At 39.6% G+C, this 17,378-nt stretch overlaps 1 protein-coding gene across 1 annotated transcript in view; it reads right to left on the bottom strand.

Annotated features, from left to right (window-relative positions):
- Positions 1 to 17,378, bottom strand: part of PTPRN (protein tyrosine phosphatase receptor type N) — a 339,294-nt gene that overhangs the window by 132,144 nt on the left and 189,772 nt on the right. The gene's annotated exons all lie outside the window — the stretch shown is intronic.

The raw sequence follows: 17,378 nt of genomic DNA, 5'->3' as shown, positions 1-17,378 counted from the left end.
ATCAGACAACATGACGACTGTTGCTTATATCAATCATCAAGGGGGAACAAAGAGTTCCCTGGCGATGAAAGAAATGACCAAAATAATTCAATGGGCGGAGGATCACTCCTGCCACTTGTCTGCGATCCACATCCGAGGAGTGGAAAATTGGGAAGCGGATTTTCTGAGTCGTCAGACATTTCATCCGGGGGAGTGGGAACTCCATCCGGAAATCTTTGCCCAAATAACTCAATTATGGGGCATTCCAGACATGGATCTGATGGCGTCTCGTCAGAACTTCAAGGTTCCTTGCTACGGGTCCAGATCCAGGGATCCCAAGGCGACTCTAGTAGATGCACTAGTAGCACCTTGGACTTTCAACCTAGCTTACGTATTCCCACCGTTTCCTCTCATTCCCAGGCTGGTAGCCAGGATCAATCAGGAGAGGGCCTCGGTGATCTTGATAGCTCCTGCGTGGCCACGCAGGACTTGGTATGCAGACCTGGTGAATATGTCATCGGCTCCACCATGGAAGCTACCTTTGAGACAGGACCTTCTTGTTCAAGGTCCATTCGAACACCCAAATCTGGTCTCCCTCCAACTGACGGCTTGGAGATTGAACGCTTGATTCTATCAAAGCGTGGGTTTTCAGATTCGGTGATAGATACTCTGGTTCAGGCCAGAAAACCTGTAACTAGAAAAATTTACCATAAAATATGGAAAAAATATATCTGTTGGTGTGAATCCAAAGGATTCCCATGGAATAAGATAAAAATTCCTAAGATTTTCTCCTTTCTTCAAGAAGGTTTGGAGAAAGGATTATCTGCAAGTTCCCTAAAGGGACAGATCTCTGCTTTATCTGTCTTACTACACAAAAGACCGGCAGCTGTGCCAGATGTTCAAGCATTTGTTCAGGCTCTGGTTAGGATCAAGCCTGTTTACAGACCTTTGACTCCTCCCTGGAGTCTAAATCTAGTTCTTTCAGTTCTTCAAGGGGTTCCGTTTGAACCCTTACATTCCATAGATATTAAGTTACTATCTTGGAAAGTTTTGTTTTTGGTTGCAATTTCTTCTGCTAGAAGAGTTTCAGAGTTATCTGCTCTGCAGTGTTCTCCTCCTTATCTGGTGTTCCATACAGATAAGGTGGTTTTGCGTACTAAGCCTGGTTTTCTTCCTAAAGTTGTTTCTAACAAAAATATTAACCAGGAGATAGTTGTACCTTCTTTGTGTCCGAATCCAGTTTCAAAGAAGGAACGTTTGTTACACAATTTGGACGTTGTCCGTGCTCTAAAGTTCTATTTAGAGGCTACTAAAGATTTCAGACAAACATCTTCCTTGTTTGTTGTTTATTCTGGTAAAAGGAGAGGTCAAAAAGCGACTTCTACCTCTCTTTCCTTTTGGCTTAAAAGCATCATCCGATTGGCTTATGAGACTGCCGGACGGCAGCCTCCTGAAAGAATCACAGCTCACTCCACTAGGGCTGTGGCTTCCACATGGGCCTTCAAGAACGAGGCTTCTGTTGACCAGATATGTAAGGCAGCGACTTGGTCTTCACTGCACACTTTTGCCAAATTTTACAAATTTGATACTTTTGCTTCTTCGGAGGCTATTTTTGGGAGAAAGGTTTTGCAAGCTGTGGTTCCTTCCGTTTAGGTGACCTGATTTGCTCCCTCCCTTCATCCGTGTCCTAAAGCTTTGGTATTGGTTCCCACAAGTAAGGATGACGCCGTGGACCGGACACACCAATGTTGGAGAAAACAGAATTTATGCTTACCTGATAAATTACTTTCTCCAACGGTGTGTCCGGTCCACGGCCCGCCCTGGTTTTTTAATCAGGTCTGATGAATTATTTTCTCTAACTACAGTCACCACGGTATCATATGGTTTCTCCTATATATATTTCCTCCTGTCCGTCGGTCGAATGACTGGGGTGGGCGGAGTCTAGGAGGGATCATGTGACCAGCTTTGCTGGGACTCTTTGCCATTTCCTGTTGGGGAAGAGAATATCCCACAAGTAAGGATGACGCCGTGGACCGGACACACCGTTGGAGAAAGTAATTTATCAGGTAAGCATAAATTCTGTTTTCTCTGTAAGGAGCCATGTGGCATCAAACCCTATATTAAGATCCGTAGAAGTTTCTAATCCTGGTCCATCTGCTGATGACAATCAAAGCTAACTCAAGCAATAGAAGTGACAGCAAAAAAACTTTTATTTAAGTGTCATAGACAAAAATAACGGCAATGTTTCGGGATCAGAAGAACAAGCCAAAACCTTTGTTGAATATTTAAATAATAACTCACTAAATTTGAAATTCATGTATCAATCAAATAAACATACTATAGAATATCTTGACATTCAATTATAAGGGGAAAAAGGAAGGATATTTACAGAAATTTACAGAAAGAAAATTGCAGGAAATACAATTTTACGAGCAGACTCCTGTCATTCTAAACACCTAAAAACTGGTATCCCTAAAGGACAACTAATTCGAATTAGGAGAATATGTACTGACATACAGAGTTATGATAAATATTCTCTGGATCTTGTCAACAGACTAGAAAAAAGAGGCTATAACAAAGAATCTCTACTTGAGTTGAGATATAAAGTCAGAAACCTAAATAGGAAAAACCTATTATTAAAACAAAAAAGAAATCAGAATAAGGTAGAAACCCCAGAGGATATAAAATTCATTACACAATTCAGTAACCAATTTGGAAAAATAAAAACCATTCAGGTAGATTACAAGTTTTGAGCGCTATAGGGAAATTAACGACCGCCACAAAAGCGGCAGTATTTCACCTGCCTATAACGCTGCTAATACAGGTTTTAAAAAACCCGGCTTGCGCAGGCGATATGGTGGCGTTGAGCTCCATACCTCACCCAAATACAAGTGCTGCTTTGACGTGCTCGTGCATGATTTCCCCATAGACATCAATGGGGAAAGCCAGCAAAAAATATGCCTAAGACCTGCGATCGCAGAAACAAAAGCTCTGTAACGCAGCCCCATTGATGTCTATGGGGAAAGAAAAGTTATGTTTAAAACTATCACCCTTACATAAAAAACACGTCCGAACACCCCTAATCTGCCGCCCCCGACATCGCCGCAACCTACATAATGTTATTAACCCCTAATCTGCTGCCCCAACATCCCCGCCACTTACATAATGTTATTAACCCCTAATCTGCCACCCCCAACATCGCCGCCACCTACATAATGTTATTAACCCCTAATCTGCCGCCCCTAACATCGCCGCCACCTACATTACAGTTATTAACCCCTAATCTTGCCGCCCCCAACATCGCCGCCACCTACATAAATTTATTTAACGCTAATCTGCTGGCCCTAACATCTCCACCACCTACCTACACTTATTAGCCCCTAATCTGCTGCCCCCAATGTCGCCGCCACTATACTAAAGTTATTAACCCCTAAAGCTCTGGCCTCCCACATCATTAACACTACATAAATATATTAACCCCTAAACCTAACTCTAACGTAACCCTAACACCCCCTAATTTAAGTATAATTAAAATAAATCTAAATAAAACTTACAATTATTACCTAAATAATTCCTATTTAAAACTAAATACATAATAGTTAAATTGTAGCTATTTTAGGTTTTATTTTTATTTCATTTTCAATACAAAGTTACCTATAAAATAAAACCTTACCTGCCTTACACTAAAACCTTTATAATAAAATAAATTAAATTACACAAAATAAAAAACGAAATTATCAAAAATAAAAACGAATTATTCCTAATCTAATAGTCCTATCAAAATAATGGCTATTCCAATCAGCCAATAGAATGCGAGCTCAATCCTATTGGCTGACTGGATCAGCCAATAGGATGAAAGTTAAATCCTATTGGCTGATTGCAACAGCCAATAGGATTTTTTCCCATTTAATTCCTATTGGCTAATAGAATTCTATCAGCCAATTGGAATGTAAGGGACACCATCTTGGATGACGTCACTTAAAGTGAAATTCATTTTCCAGCGACGATCGTAAGAAGAGGATGCTCCGCGCCGGATGTCTTAAAGATGGACCTGCTCCGCGCCGGTTGGATGAAGATAGAAGATGCCGTCTGGATGAAGACTTCTACTCGCTTGGATGAAGACTTCTGCCGGCTTCGATGAGGACTTCTGCCGCCTGGATGATGATGGATGTCCGGTCTTCAAAAACTGTAAGTGGATCGTCGGGGGTTAGTGTTATTTTTTTTTAAGGGTTTATTCGGTGGGTTTTATATTTAGCTTAAGGTTTGGGCACCGTAAAAGAGCTAAATGCTATTTTCAAGGCAATGGTTAACTTAGGTTTATTTAGATAGAATTTTATTTGGGGGGTATGGTTGTGTGGGCGTTGGGTTTTACTGTTGGGGGGGTTTGTATTTTTTCTTTTTACAGGTAAAAGAGCTGATTTCTTTGGGGCAATGACCCACAAAAGGCCCTTTTAAGGGCCATTGGCAGTTTAGTGTAGGCTAGGTTTTTATTTTTTATTTTGGGGGGCTTTTTTTATTTTGATAGGGCTATTAGATTAGGAGTAATTCGTTTTTATTTCTGATAATTTTGTTTTTTATTTTGTGTAATTTAGTGTTTATTTTTAGATAATTGTATTTTATTAATTTATTTTATTTTATTTATTCCAATGGTGGTTTTTACACTCGGAATCAAGGGTCAAAATCTCCAGGTTTTTATTTACAATCAGCTAGATTACGAGTTTTGCGTTATGAGTGAAAAAGCATCGTTATGCTTCATAACGTTTCTTTTCCCCCAACGCCGCTATTACAAGTATTGCAGGTATAGGGGTACCGCACACCTTTTTGACCGTCACGCAACGTCAGTACCACATCGCAAACACTACAATAAATTTATTAACCCCTAATCTGCCGCTCTGGACATCACCGCTACTATTAAAATGTATTAACCCCTATTCCACCACTCACCAACATTGTCACCACTATAATAAACCTATTAACCCCTAAACCGCAGCCCTCCTGCATCGCAAACACTATTTAAATATTATTAACCCCTAATCTGCTGTCCGCCCACACCGCCGCTATAATAAACCTATTAACCACTAAACCGCAAGCCCCCCACAACGAAATATACGAAATTAAACTATTAACCCCTAAACCTCTGGCCTCCCATATCACTACATAAATATATTAACCCCTAAACCTAACTCTAACGTAACCCTAAGCCTAAATCTAACACCCCCTAACTTAAATATAATTAAAATAAATCTAAATAAACCTTACAATTATTACCTAAATAATTCCTATTTAAAACTAAATACATACTTAGCTACAAAATAACTAATAATTATAATATTGTATCTATCTTAGGTTTTATTTTTATTTCACAGGTAAGTTTGTATTTATTTTAACAAGGAAGACTAGTTAGTAAATAGTTATTGCATCAGCCAATAGGATTTTTTCAACCTTAATTCAGATTGGCTGATAGAATTCTATCAGCCAATCGGAATCTAAGGGACGCCATCTTGGATGACATAATTTAAAGGAACCTTCATTGTAGAAGAAGCCGTCGAATGAAAAGGATGCTCCGCGCTGGATGTCTTGAAGATGGAACCGCTCCGCGTCGGAAGGATGAAGATAGAAGATGCCGTCTGAGTGAAGACTTCTGCCCGTCTGGAGGACCACTTCTGTCGGCTTCGTTGAGGATGGATGTCGGCTCTTCAAAACTGTAAGTGGATCTTCGGGGGTTAGTGTTAGTTTTTTTAAGGGTGTATTGGGTGGGTTTTATTTTTAGATTAGGGGTTTGGGCTGCAATAGAGCTAAATGCCCTTTTTTTTTTTTTTTTTTTAAATAATATTTTTATTGAAGTTTCAAAAGATACAAAGAGTGCAAATATAACATCTGCCCAAACATAATAGTAACACAAGAATATAGCACCAAGGTAGTGACACCTAATATATGCGTTAGGTTAGTAAAGAAATAGTTGGCCTATATATCAAGTTAAGACATACAGTTAAAGAGCTCAGAGAAATATATATAACCATAATAATGTAATAAGACTAGCTCAAACAAGTATAAACCAAAGTTGTGTCAAGGAAGGTGACAGATATGTGGTTGGGCAAACTGAAAGGGAACTTCATTTTATATTTTGATAATAGTATTCTGATCTCCACTTCTCTAGGGTGTATAAGATAAGTGTTTCTGTAATAATGTGGGGAGTTAGCTTTTAATTTGACCACGGGTAGGTCATAGAACAATGGAAGGAAGAGGAATTACAGTGGACAAGAGCCACTCGTATATTGGGAGAGGGGAGGGAAAGGGGGAGGAGAAAGCATGGGAGGGCGGAGCTAATTCTAATAAGACTGCAGTATGGTTTAGTACGGATACCTATAAATGTAGCAGATATACAATATCAACAAGTGTGGGATCCTAAGGTCTTGAAGCAGGGGGTTCAAACACAGTAGAGTACTGATGAGAAATAAACACTATAACAGGCTATATAGCTAAAAAAAAAAAAAAGGTCCTTACAGAGTATATAAGCAACGGTATATCACCACACATAGTATCAGTTACTACACATGCTCTCGGAAACAATATGTTTAAATTATCTCTTAAGTTATGACTGGATATATGTCCAACGCCTCACGCTCAAAACCCACTTGTCTGTAGTGAGTGTATATATCGGACCGTGCCCTCCCAGTAGACACAGCCCAACCACACCCATCAGAATATGTGTATAAGACACTACTGTAGATTGAAAGCGCGTCTCTGAGATGAGGAGTCATCTTATAGTTATCCTAAACTCAAATTAGTAAAGAGATATATCTAGGGAACAGCTATTAAGAGTGTCACTGCGTTACAATCTAGTGAGCAGTGTATATCGGTATGAGGTACTTAAGAGAGGTAGTAATAACCTGCTGAGTTCATCTAGTAGTGGTCATCTGATATAAGGGATGAACTAATGTTGTTTTGCTGGCTGCATAGTTTAACTGCATTAGGATTCACTCTGCTGTTTTTATTATTGTGTGATAAACCTAAGTGACTTAACCTTGAGAGGGGTAAGAATGAAAGAGAAAGGAACATAAGGTATGGATAGAACAAGACCCTCCAGCTTACTTGTATAAACGTATGGCAGGGTAAGCCTTATAATTATTTATAGATAGTATGACGCTGTATATTCCAGAGCTAGTATGGTAGGTTCTAGTGTCATCATTATCATATGTATTGTATAGTGAAATAGGTGTGCAAAACTTTTAAAGCAGAAGCGGTATCTAGTCCCCATATGAGTGACCCTAAACCCATAGCTGGTATACCATATATGGTGGTTATAATATCTAAAAAGAGGTTGGTATCAGCAGAAATCTATAAACTCCCAGCAACCTGTGCCATGAGTAAACACTGTTTAAAGTTTAAAATAGTGCTGCAGTTAAGAAACTCCTCCCTGAGCTGTAGCATACAAATACAGGCATATTAGATATAGTATAAATGTAGAGAGCAATTTCTTACATATACCTGAAGCAGAGAGAAGCAATGGGGAGCTATACAATTCTTGCTTAAAATTAACTAGTTAGCAGTCACAATGTTAGTGAGGGGTAAGACTAAACCTATTATAACACATATCATTAATAGTAGCGTAACGTTTAGAACCTGAGAATTAAGGGAGAAAATATGTAAACTGAGCATGATAGCTAAAAGTATAGAAAACACCAAGTCTCAATGTAATATGTCATTTGAAACAGTTCCAGCCAAAGGTACAGGAGTACCTCTCTCTTCTGGGTCTAGGAGACAAGTCTTACTAGCCAATACCACAGGGCAGCAGGGTTAGAACAGATACTGTTTCAGCAGTCCATATAATGTTTCCTGTAGCAAAGTCGAAGGACCAGGAGCTGAGATCTAATTCAGAGAACTCCCCGTGAGCTTTTCTTAAATTGCGTTCCAAAATAAGAGACCCCCAAGCAAGCAGTAAGCTGCCGTTTGTGTCCAATGTCAGGTTTAAGGCTTTTCTTAAGCTGTGTCCCATACTGTTAGTGCATAGTGTGGGGCTGGCTTCTCTATTGGTCTTACCATCCGGAGGATCGGAGCAGAAGCTGGGCATCGTGGGAGTGACGTCCGATCGCGGCTTAGCATGAGGGTTTAGCGCACAACTAATTTGGACCTGGTGTCCCTCAGTGTCCAACCGCATCGCCTGAGGAACAGGAATCAGTCCCTCAAAGTTTATCAAACAGCCCCGACCGGCTCCAGGTACTGGTATACCCCATAAGCATCTCTCAGTCTGGTTCCGGGGATCGTCACAAATATCCTGCTCATCAGAAAGCCCATGTTCCTCCAGATCTCCTGCTGGGCGCTCTGCTCCCTCGAAAGCCTCTCGTACTCTGTATGAGGTTTGTGTATGCCGACATTCAGGTTCTCTCGCGGGGGTGGGATTCCGCTCATCTCTGAGGATTTTCATGAGAGTATTAAACTGACTCTCCATCTTGGTGGCTAGTAGATGTAGTAAGGCTTCCATGGAAGTCTCCATCTCGGGGAAGAATTAGGTATTCTATTTGCGAAATAAATGTTTCTCTCACTTGTAGCTAAGTTCCACGTGGTTCTTAAGATGGCCGCGTCTCAGACGGGCAGCGTGTGAACGGTGGGTGGAAAACGACTGCTCCGGGTAACACTTTTAGGTCCTTTCTTCTCCTCTAGACTCTATGTCACTGGTCTCCAGATCTCTGATCACCAAACAACAACTATTTGGGCCGTACTGAGCGGTCTAAATATTAATTATAGATAGGATAAGAGCAGAGCTCTTTCAATGTGTGACCGCTCAGACGCCCGGCTTGCTCCGCCCCCCGCTAAATGCCCTTTTAAGGGCAATGCCCATCCAAATGCCCTTTTCAGGGCAATGGGGATTAGGTTTTTTTAGTTAGGGTTTTATTTGGGGGGTTGTTTGTGTGGGTTGTGTGGGTGGTGGGTTTTACTGTTGGGGTGGTTGTTTGTATTCTTTTTTTGCAGGTAAAAGAGCTGATTTCTTAAGGGCTATTGGTAGTTTAGTTTAGGCTAGTTTTTTTTTTTTTGATAGGGCTATTAGATTAGGTGTAATTAGTTTAAAGATCTTGTAATTTGTTTTTTATTTTCTGTAATTCAGTGTGTGTGTTTTTTGTAATTTAGCTAATTGTATTGAATTTAGTTAATTGTATTTAATTTAGGGAATTTATTTAATTGTAGGGTTAGATTAGGTTTTATTGTAAGGCAGGTTAGGTTTTATTTTACAGGTAAATTTGTATTTATTTTAGCTTAATTGTAGTTAATGACTATTTAGTAACTATTCTACCTAGTTAAAATAAATACAAACTTGCCTGTAAAATAAAAATAAACCCTAAGCTAGATACAATGTAACTATTAGTTATATTGTAGCTAGCTTAGGGTTTATTTTACAGGTAAGTATTATTTAGTTATTAATAGTAAGTTTTATTAAGATTTATTTGAATTATATTTAAGTTAGGGGGGATTAGGGTTAGACTTAGGGTTAGGGGTTAATAACTTTAGTATAGTGGCGTCGATGTTGGGGGTGGCAGATTAGGGGTTAATAAATGTAGATAGGTGGGGGTGATGTTAGTGACAGCAGATTAGGGGTTAATAATATTTAACTTGTGCTTGCAATGCGGGGGTGCGGCAGTTTAGGGGTAAATATGTTTATTATAGTGGAGGCGATGTCGGGAGCGCAGATTAGGGGTTAATACATTTATTTTAGTGTTTGCGATGCGGGAGGGCCTCGGTTTAGGGGTTAATAGGTAGTTTATGGGTGTTAGTGTACTTTGTAACACTTTAGTTATGAGTTTTATGATACAGCTTTGTAGTGTAAAACTCATAACTACTGACTGAAGGCGTTACGAATCTTGACCGGATAGGGTGTACCTCCCAGGACAAGCTTGTAATACCGGTGCTATTAAAATCCCATTGAAAAAAGACTATACGCAATTTGCGTAAGTTGATTTGCGGTAAGGCCAAAAACGTGTGCGGTGCCCCTAAATCTGCAAGACCGCTAAATGCTGCTCCATAACCCTGTCTGCCTGCTCTGGGTAGGCGGACAGGAATCTAAACAATTCAACCCGTTCGAGTACGATCGGGTTGATTGACAACCCCCTGCTGGTGGCTGATTGGCCGTGAATCTGCAGGGGGCGGCATTGCACCAGCAGCTCTTGTGAGCTGCTGGTGCAATGCTGAATATGGAGATCGTATTGTTCTCCGCATTTAGTGATGTCTGTCGGACCTGATCCGCACTTTCGGATCAGGTCCGACAGACATTTGATAAATAGACCTCTATATATTCAAATCTCAAGGTGCTGACAACAAGAATTTGAAGATATTTACACAGGTGAGAATCTAAGAGAGAAAGGAAGAGAGTAACAGAAAATAGGAAGCACATGAATATTCTTGCACATGATAATGGGTGGAGGTTATCGTGAGTATTTAGATAGTAGAACAGAAATATAAGAGAAGGTACAGTATTGTGCAAAGGTTTTAGGCAGATGTGAAAGAGTGCTGTAAAGTAAGAATGCTTTGAAAAATGTAAGTGTTTTTAGTTTATTTTTTATCAATTAACAAAATGCAAAGTGAGTGAAAAGAAGAAAAATTTAAATTAATCATTTGGTGTGACCACCCATTGCTTTCAAAACAACATTCATTCTTCTAGATACACCTGCACAGTAGATGTGTGTACCAGGGTCCCACTGGTTTCTACCAAATCTAAGCTGATGGCACTGCTGGACAACTTCAGAATGTAAAAAGAAGTAAGCATGTGTCTTTCATCTGCTGTGCTGTTTCCTTGGTCAACCACTGCCTCTACGGTCACCAATGTTGCCCGTTTATTTGTGCTTCTTTAGAAAGATTTTGGACATCACATTTGGAAACCCCTGTCTGTCTTGAAATGTCAGACCTTGCTGATACATTATAAATATCTTGTATCCTGTTGCTTTAATCAGTTTTGCCATGGTGTATGAATTTTGACATTAACCCCTTAACGACCGAGGACGTGCAGGGTACGTCCTCAAAAAAAAGGCAGTTAACGCCTGAGGACGTACCCTGCACGTCCTCGGTGTGGAAAGCAGCTGGAAGTGATCCTGCTCGCTTCCAGCTGCTTTCCGGTTATTGCAGTGATGCCTCGATATCGAGGCATCCTGCAATAACCATTTTAGCCATCCGATGCAGAGAGAGCCACTCTGTGGCCCTCTCTGCACCGGACATCTACGGCTAAGTTCGTTGGTGGGTGGGAGTCGGTGTAGGAGGAGGGTGGCGGCCATCGATGGCCCTTGTGACGCAGAGGGGGGCGGGATCGTGGGCGGGATGGCCGGTGGCGCGCACGTGCAAGGGGAGGTGGGCGCGTGCACGGGGAGGGAGTGGGTGGGAGCCGCTACACTACAGAAATAAGTTTGTTAGAAGTGGGCAAAAGGGGAGGGGAATAGTTTTGATCTAACAAGATCGATTTGGCTGGTGGAGTGTTGGTCTGTGGGGGGGAAGCTACACTACAGAAAAAAAAAAATAATAAAAACATTTTTTTTTTTTTGCAAATTGGGTACTGGCAGACAGCTGCCAGTACCCAAGATGGCCCCCAATAAGGCAGAGGGGGAGGGTTAGAGAGCTGTTTTGGGGGGGATCAGGGAGGTTAGGGGCGATCCTACATAGAAGCATACGTAAATATGCTAAAAAAAAATAAAATATAAAAAAGATTCATTTTATTTTAGTACTGGCAGACTTTCTGCCAGTACTTAAGATGGCGGGGACAATTGTGGGGTGGGGGAGGGAAGGGAGCTGCTTGGGAGGGGTCAGGGGGTGTGATGTGTCAGGTGGGAGGCTGATCTCTACACTAAAGCTAAAATTAACCCTGCAAGCTCCCTACAAACTACCTAATTAACCCCTTCACTGCTAGCCATAATACACGTGTGATGCGCAGCAGCATTTAGCGGCCTGCTAATTACCAAAAAGCAACGCCAATACCATATATGTCTGCTATTTCTGAACAAAGGGGATCCCAGAGAAGCATTTACAACCATTTGTGCCATAATTGCACAAGCTGTTTGTAAATAATTTTAGTGAGAAACCTAAAGTTTGGGAAAAAGTTTGTGAAAAAGTGAACAATTTTTTTTATTTGATCGCTTTTGGCGGTGAAATGGTGGCATGAAATATACCAAAATGGGCCTAGATCAATACTTTGGGTTGTCTACTACACTACATTAAAGCTAAAATTAACCCTATAAAATCCCTACAAGCTCCCTAATTAACCCCTTCACTGCTGGGCATAATACATGTGTTGTGCGCAGCAGCATTTAGAGGCCTTCTAATTACCAAAAAGCAACGCCAAAGCCATACATGTCTGCTATTTCTGAAGAAAGGGGATCCCAGAGAAGCATTTACAACCATTTGTGCCATAATTGCACAAGCTGTTTGTAAATAATTTCAGTGAGAAACCTAAAATTGTGACGTTTTTTTTAATTTGATCGCATTTGGCGGTGAAATGGTGGCATGAAATATACCAAAATGGGCCTAGATCAATACTTGGGGTTGTCTACTACACTACACTAAAGCTAAAATTAACCCTAGAAGCTCCCTACATGCTCCCTAATTAACCCATTCACTGCTGGGCATAATACACGTGTGGTGCGCAGTGGCATTTAGCAGCCTTCTAATTACCAAAAAGCAAAGCCAAAGCCATATATGTCTGCTATTTATGAATAAAGGGGATCCTAGAGAAGCATTTACAACCATTTATGCCATAATTGCATAAGTTGTTTGTAAATAATTTCAGTGAGAAACCTAAAGTGTGAAAAAATTTGTGAAAAAGTGAACAATTTTTTTTATTTGATCACATTTGGCGGTGAAATGGTGGCATGAAATATGCCAAAATGGGTCTAGATCAATACTTTGGGATGTCTTCTAAAAAAATATATACATGTCAAGGGATATTCAGGGATTCCTGACAGATATCAGTGTTCCAATGTAACTAGCGCTAATTTTGAAAAAAAGAGGTTTGGAAATAGCAAAGTGCTACTTGTATTTATTGCCCTATAACTTGCAAAAAAAAAGCAAAGAACATGTAAACATTAGGTATTTCTAAACTCGGGACAAAATTTCAAAACTATTTAGCATGGGTGTTTTTTGGTGATTGTAGATGTCTAACAGATTGTGGGGGTCAAAGTTAGAAAAAGTGTGTTTTTTTCCATTTTTTCCTTATATTTTATATTTTTTTTATAGTAAATGATAAGATATGATGAAAATAATGGTATATTTAGAAAGTCCATTTAATGGCGAGAATAACGGTATATAATATTTGTGGGTACAGTAAATGAGTAAGAGGAAAATTACAGCTAAACACAAACTGCAGAAATGTAAAAATAGCCCTGGTCCTTCAGGGAAAGAAATTGAAAAATGGCCTTGTCCTTAAGGGGTTAAAGTGAAAGTAAATTTAGAGCCTCAACATTAATGCTATCCATTAATGTTCATTATTAAGTACAGACGCTAACTTTAAAAAAAAAAAACATTAGTCAATGCATCATGTGCGTTCTCGTGATGCATATTCTTTAGCACATGTGCAGAGTAACGATCAATATTTTGAGCTGCAGGCATTGAAGGAAAGAAGACCGCCGCTCACTCCTAAAGCTAAATCCTAGCTACCTATCAGCGGCATTGAAGGCAGACTGCAGCTCGGTCCTCCTAAGTCCTAAATGTCCTTAGTAACTTTTACTTGTTGTCGGTCTCACTCTGACTGTCACCTCACCCGGTCCCCAAGTCAGTATTCAGTGGGTGGGATTGAAATGACTGACAGCCAGGCACAACGGGTCACCGTCAGGAGCGGCATTGAAGGCATTCCAATCCCAACCACTGACTACTGACTTGGGGACCGGGTGAGGTGACAGTCAGAGTGAGACTGACAACAAGTAAAAGTTACTACGGACATTTAGGACTTAGGAGAAGCAAGTGGCAGTCTCCCTTCAATGCCGCTGACAGGTAGCTAGGATGTAACTTTAGGTTTTTTTATAGAATAGAGAGCTTCAAAGCATGCTCATATAACTTTACAACTGCAAATTCATATAACATTACAACTGCTAATTCTATGGGAATTACACTGAATGGTTTACTAACTTACTATTTTACCGTCAGCTACCACTGTCCAATGAGAATATCCCACAAGTAATGGATGATCCGTGGATTGGATACACCACAAGAGAAATAAATTTATCAGGTAAGCATAAATTGTGTTTTTTTTCCATTTTTTCATCATATTTTATATTTTTTTAGAGCAAATTATAAGATATAATGAAAATAATGGTATCTTTTGAAAGTCAATTTAATGGCGAGAAAAACGGTATATAATATGTGTGGGTACAGTAAATGAGTAAGAGGAAAATTACAGCTAAACACAAACACCGCAAAAATGTAAAAATAGCCTTGGTCCCAAAGGGACAGAAAATGGAAAAGTGCTGTGGTCATTAAGGGGTTAAACTGTCTTCAGCAACGTTACCTTATTACCAACATTTGTCTGCTATTCCTCATCCAGTTTTATTCCTCCTACACAGCTGATTCTGTTTCAGTTAATGGTTGTTTTTCAACCTACATATTAAATTGATGATCATTAACACTTGTTAGGGATAATTGTTTAATCATGCACCTGACTATATGCCTACAAAATCCCTGACTTTGCACAAGTGTTCATAGAATAATTGATGCTGTTTTGAAGGCAAAGGCTGGGTATTTTTCTTCTGTTCACTCACTTTTTATTTTGTTAATTAAAGGGACAGTATACACTCATTTTCATATAACTGCATGTAATAGACACTACTATAAAGAATAAGATGCACAGATACTGATATAAAAATCCAGTATAAAACTGTTTAAAAACTTACTTAGAAGCTTTCTGTTTAGCTCTGTTGAAAAGGCAGCTGGAAAGCCCACTGCAAGTGAGAAACAAGACACTCCCCCCCTCCCCCTTCTTTTGCATATGAAAAGACCCTTTACACAAACAGGAGCAAGCTGGAGAAGGTAGCTGACGGTATTCAAATAAAACTTTGGGGCCTGGTTAGGAGTCTGAAAATCAGAGCAATGTTATTTAAAAATAAGCAAAATTATACATTTAAAAAAAACAAAAAACTTTATGGGCTTTATAAATAGATCATCTACAAAACATTTATGCAAAGAAAAAATGAGTGTATAATGGCCCTTTAAGAAAAATAAACTATAAACATTTCTATTTTTTAAAGCATTCTTACTTTACAGCATTTTATCTCACCTACCTATAACTTTTGCACAGTGTTCTATGCTGTTAATGGCTTTGTAGATTGGGGTCAAGCTATTGACCTTTATCCTGCTGGATATGGAAATCCAGTGAAGGGATTGGCAATGCTGAGCAACTGATATAGAACGAGGGCTGTGATACATGACCCTAGCAGTATTTAAAGTGGACTAGAATTATTGTCTTCATGGCCTGGCTGAAAGAACAACTCTTGTGGTGGTATCTAAAGTAGGGTTTTAGAAGTGGTTGGATGCAAGATTTAAAGAAGAGACAGATTCTAGTAAACTATGACTACAAACAGATGACATAATGATTACATGAGATATTAGGCATCGGTGATCAATGAGCCAAGCAGTTCTGTCTTTGACATATTGATCTTTAAATAATGGGAATTATTCAGGCACATTTGTCAGACAAGCATTTCCTCTTAGAGGGCAGTGACAGATCTAGAGTTAAAAGATAGAGTAGTCAACAGAAGGCCCTGTGCAAAAAATGTTGGGCCCTCTAAAGATAACTTAGTAGTAAGCAACAGTAATAATATTCATGCTGCTCTGTATAATGATTTTGAGTAGATACATATATAAGATGGACCTGCAAACTGCACTAATAAAATCCTCCCCTGCATTAAGGTTGTACATATTCTGCACATTTCTATGTATAGACTGGATACTATGGGTCCCTTCCAGGACTTTGGCCCTGTTTCCCCTGCACCTGCTGCACCAATAGTAGTTCCGATGCCTGAAAAGATACACTTGTATATCATCATATATATCTCACATTCCAATGTTCTACACATAGAAGACAATTGGCCAGATTACGAGTTTTGCGTTATGAGGGTTGCGGTGCTAATGTGCACTTTATTCTCACCGCTCACTTACCTACAGCGCTGGTATTACAGGTTTTTACAAACCCGGTGTTAAAAGGCAAGAAGTGAGCGTAGAGCAAAATTGTGCTCCATACCGCACTCCAATACCAGTGCTGCTTAAGTCAGCGGTGAGCTGATTGTACATGCTCGTGCACGATTTCCCCATAGACATCAATGGGGAGAGCGACTGAGAAAAAGTCTAACACCTGCAAAAAAGCAGCGTAAAGCTCAGTAATGCAGCCCCATTGATTCCTATGGGGAAATAAAAGTTATGTTTACACCTAACACCCTAACATAAACCCGAGTCTAAACACCCCTAATCTTACACTTATTAACCCCTAATCTGCCGTCCCCGACATCGCCGACACCTAAATTGTACTTATTACCCCTAATAAGCCGCTCCCGACATCGCCGCAACTATAATAAACATATTAACCCCTAATCCGCCTCACTCCCGCCTTGCAAACATTAGTTAAATATTATTAACCCCTAATCTGCTGTCCCTAGCATCGCCGCCACCTATCTACATTTATTAACCCCTAATCTGCCGCCCCCAACATCGCCACCACTATATTAAATTTATTAACCCCTAAATCTAAGTCTAATAGTTACATTGGAGCTAGATAGTTATTAAATAGTTATTAACTATTTAATAACTACCTAGCTAAAATAAATACAAATTTACCTGTAAAATAAAACCTAACCTAAGTTACACTAACACCTAACCTAACTCTACAATTAAATAAATTACCTAAATTAAATACAATTAAATAAATTAAATAAAATTAGCTAAATTACAAAAAACAAACACTAAATTACAGAAAATAAAAAAAAATTACAAGATCTTTGAACTAATTAGATCTAATCTAAGAGCCCTATAAAAATAAAAAAGCCTACCCAAAATAAAAAAAAAAACATAGCCTAAACTAAACTATCAATAGCCCTTAAAAGGACCTTTTGCGGGGCATTTACCCAAAGAAATCAGCTCTTTTACCGAAAAAGAAATACAAACAACACCCCCAACAGTAAAATTCACCACCCACACAACCAACCCCCCAAATAAAAGCCTAACTAAAAAAACTTAAGCTCCCCATTGCCCTGAAAAGGGCATTTGGATGGGCATTGCCCTTAAAAGGGCATTTAGCTCTATTGTTGCCCAAAGCCCTAACCTAAAAATAAAACCCACCCAATACACCCCTAAAAAATCCTAACACTAACCCCCGAAGATTCACTTACCGGGAGAAGTCTTCATCCAAGCGGCAAAATGTCCTCAACAAAGCCGGCAGAAGTGGT

The sequence above is a fragment of the Bombina bombina genome, chromosome 1, assembly GCF_027579735.1.
Source record: "Bombina bombina isolate aBomBom1 chromosome 1, aBomBom1.pri, whole genome shotgun sequence".
Classification (NCBI taxonomy): domain Eukaryota; kingdom Metazoa; phylum Chordata; class Amphibia; order Anura; family Bombinatoridae; genus Bombina; species Bombina bombina.
Note: the sequence above shows the minus strand (reverse complement) of the source record. Positions and strands in the feature narration are given on the sequence as shown.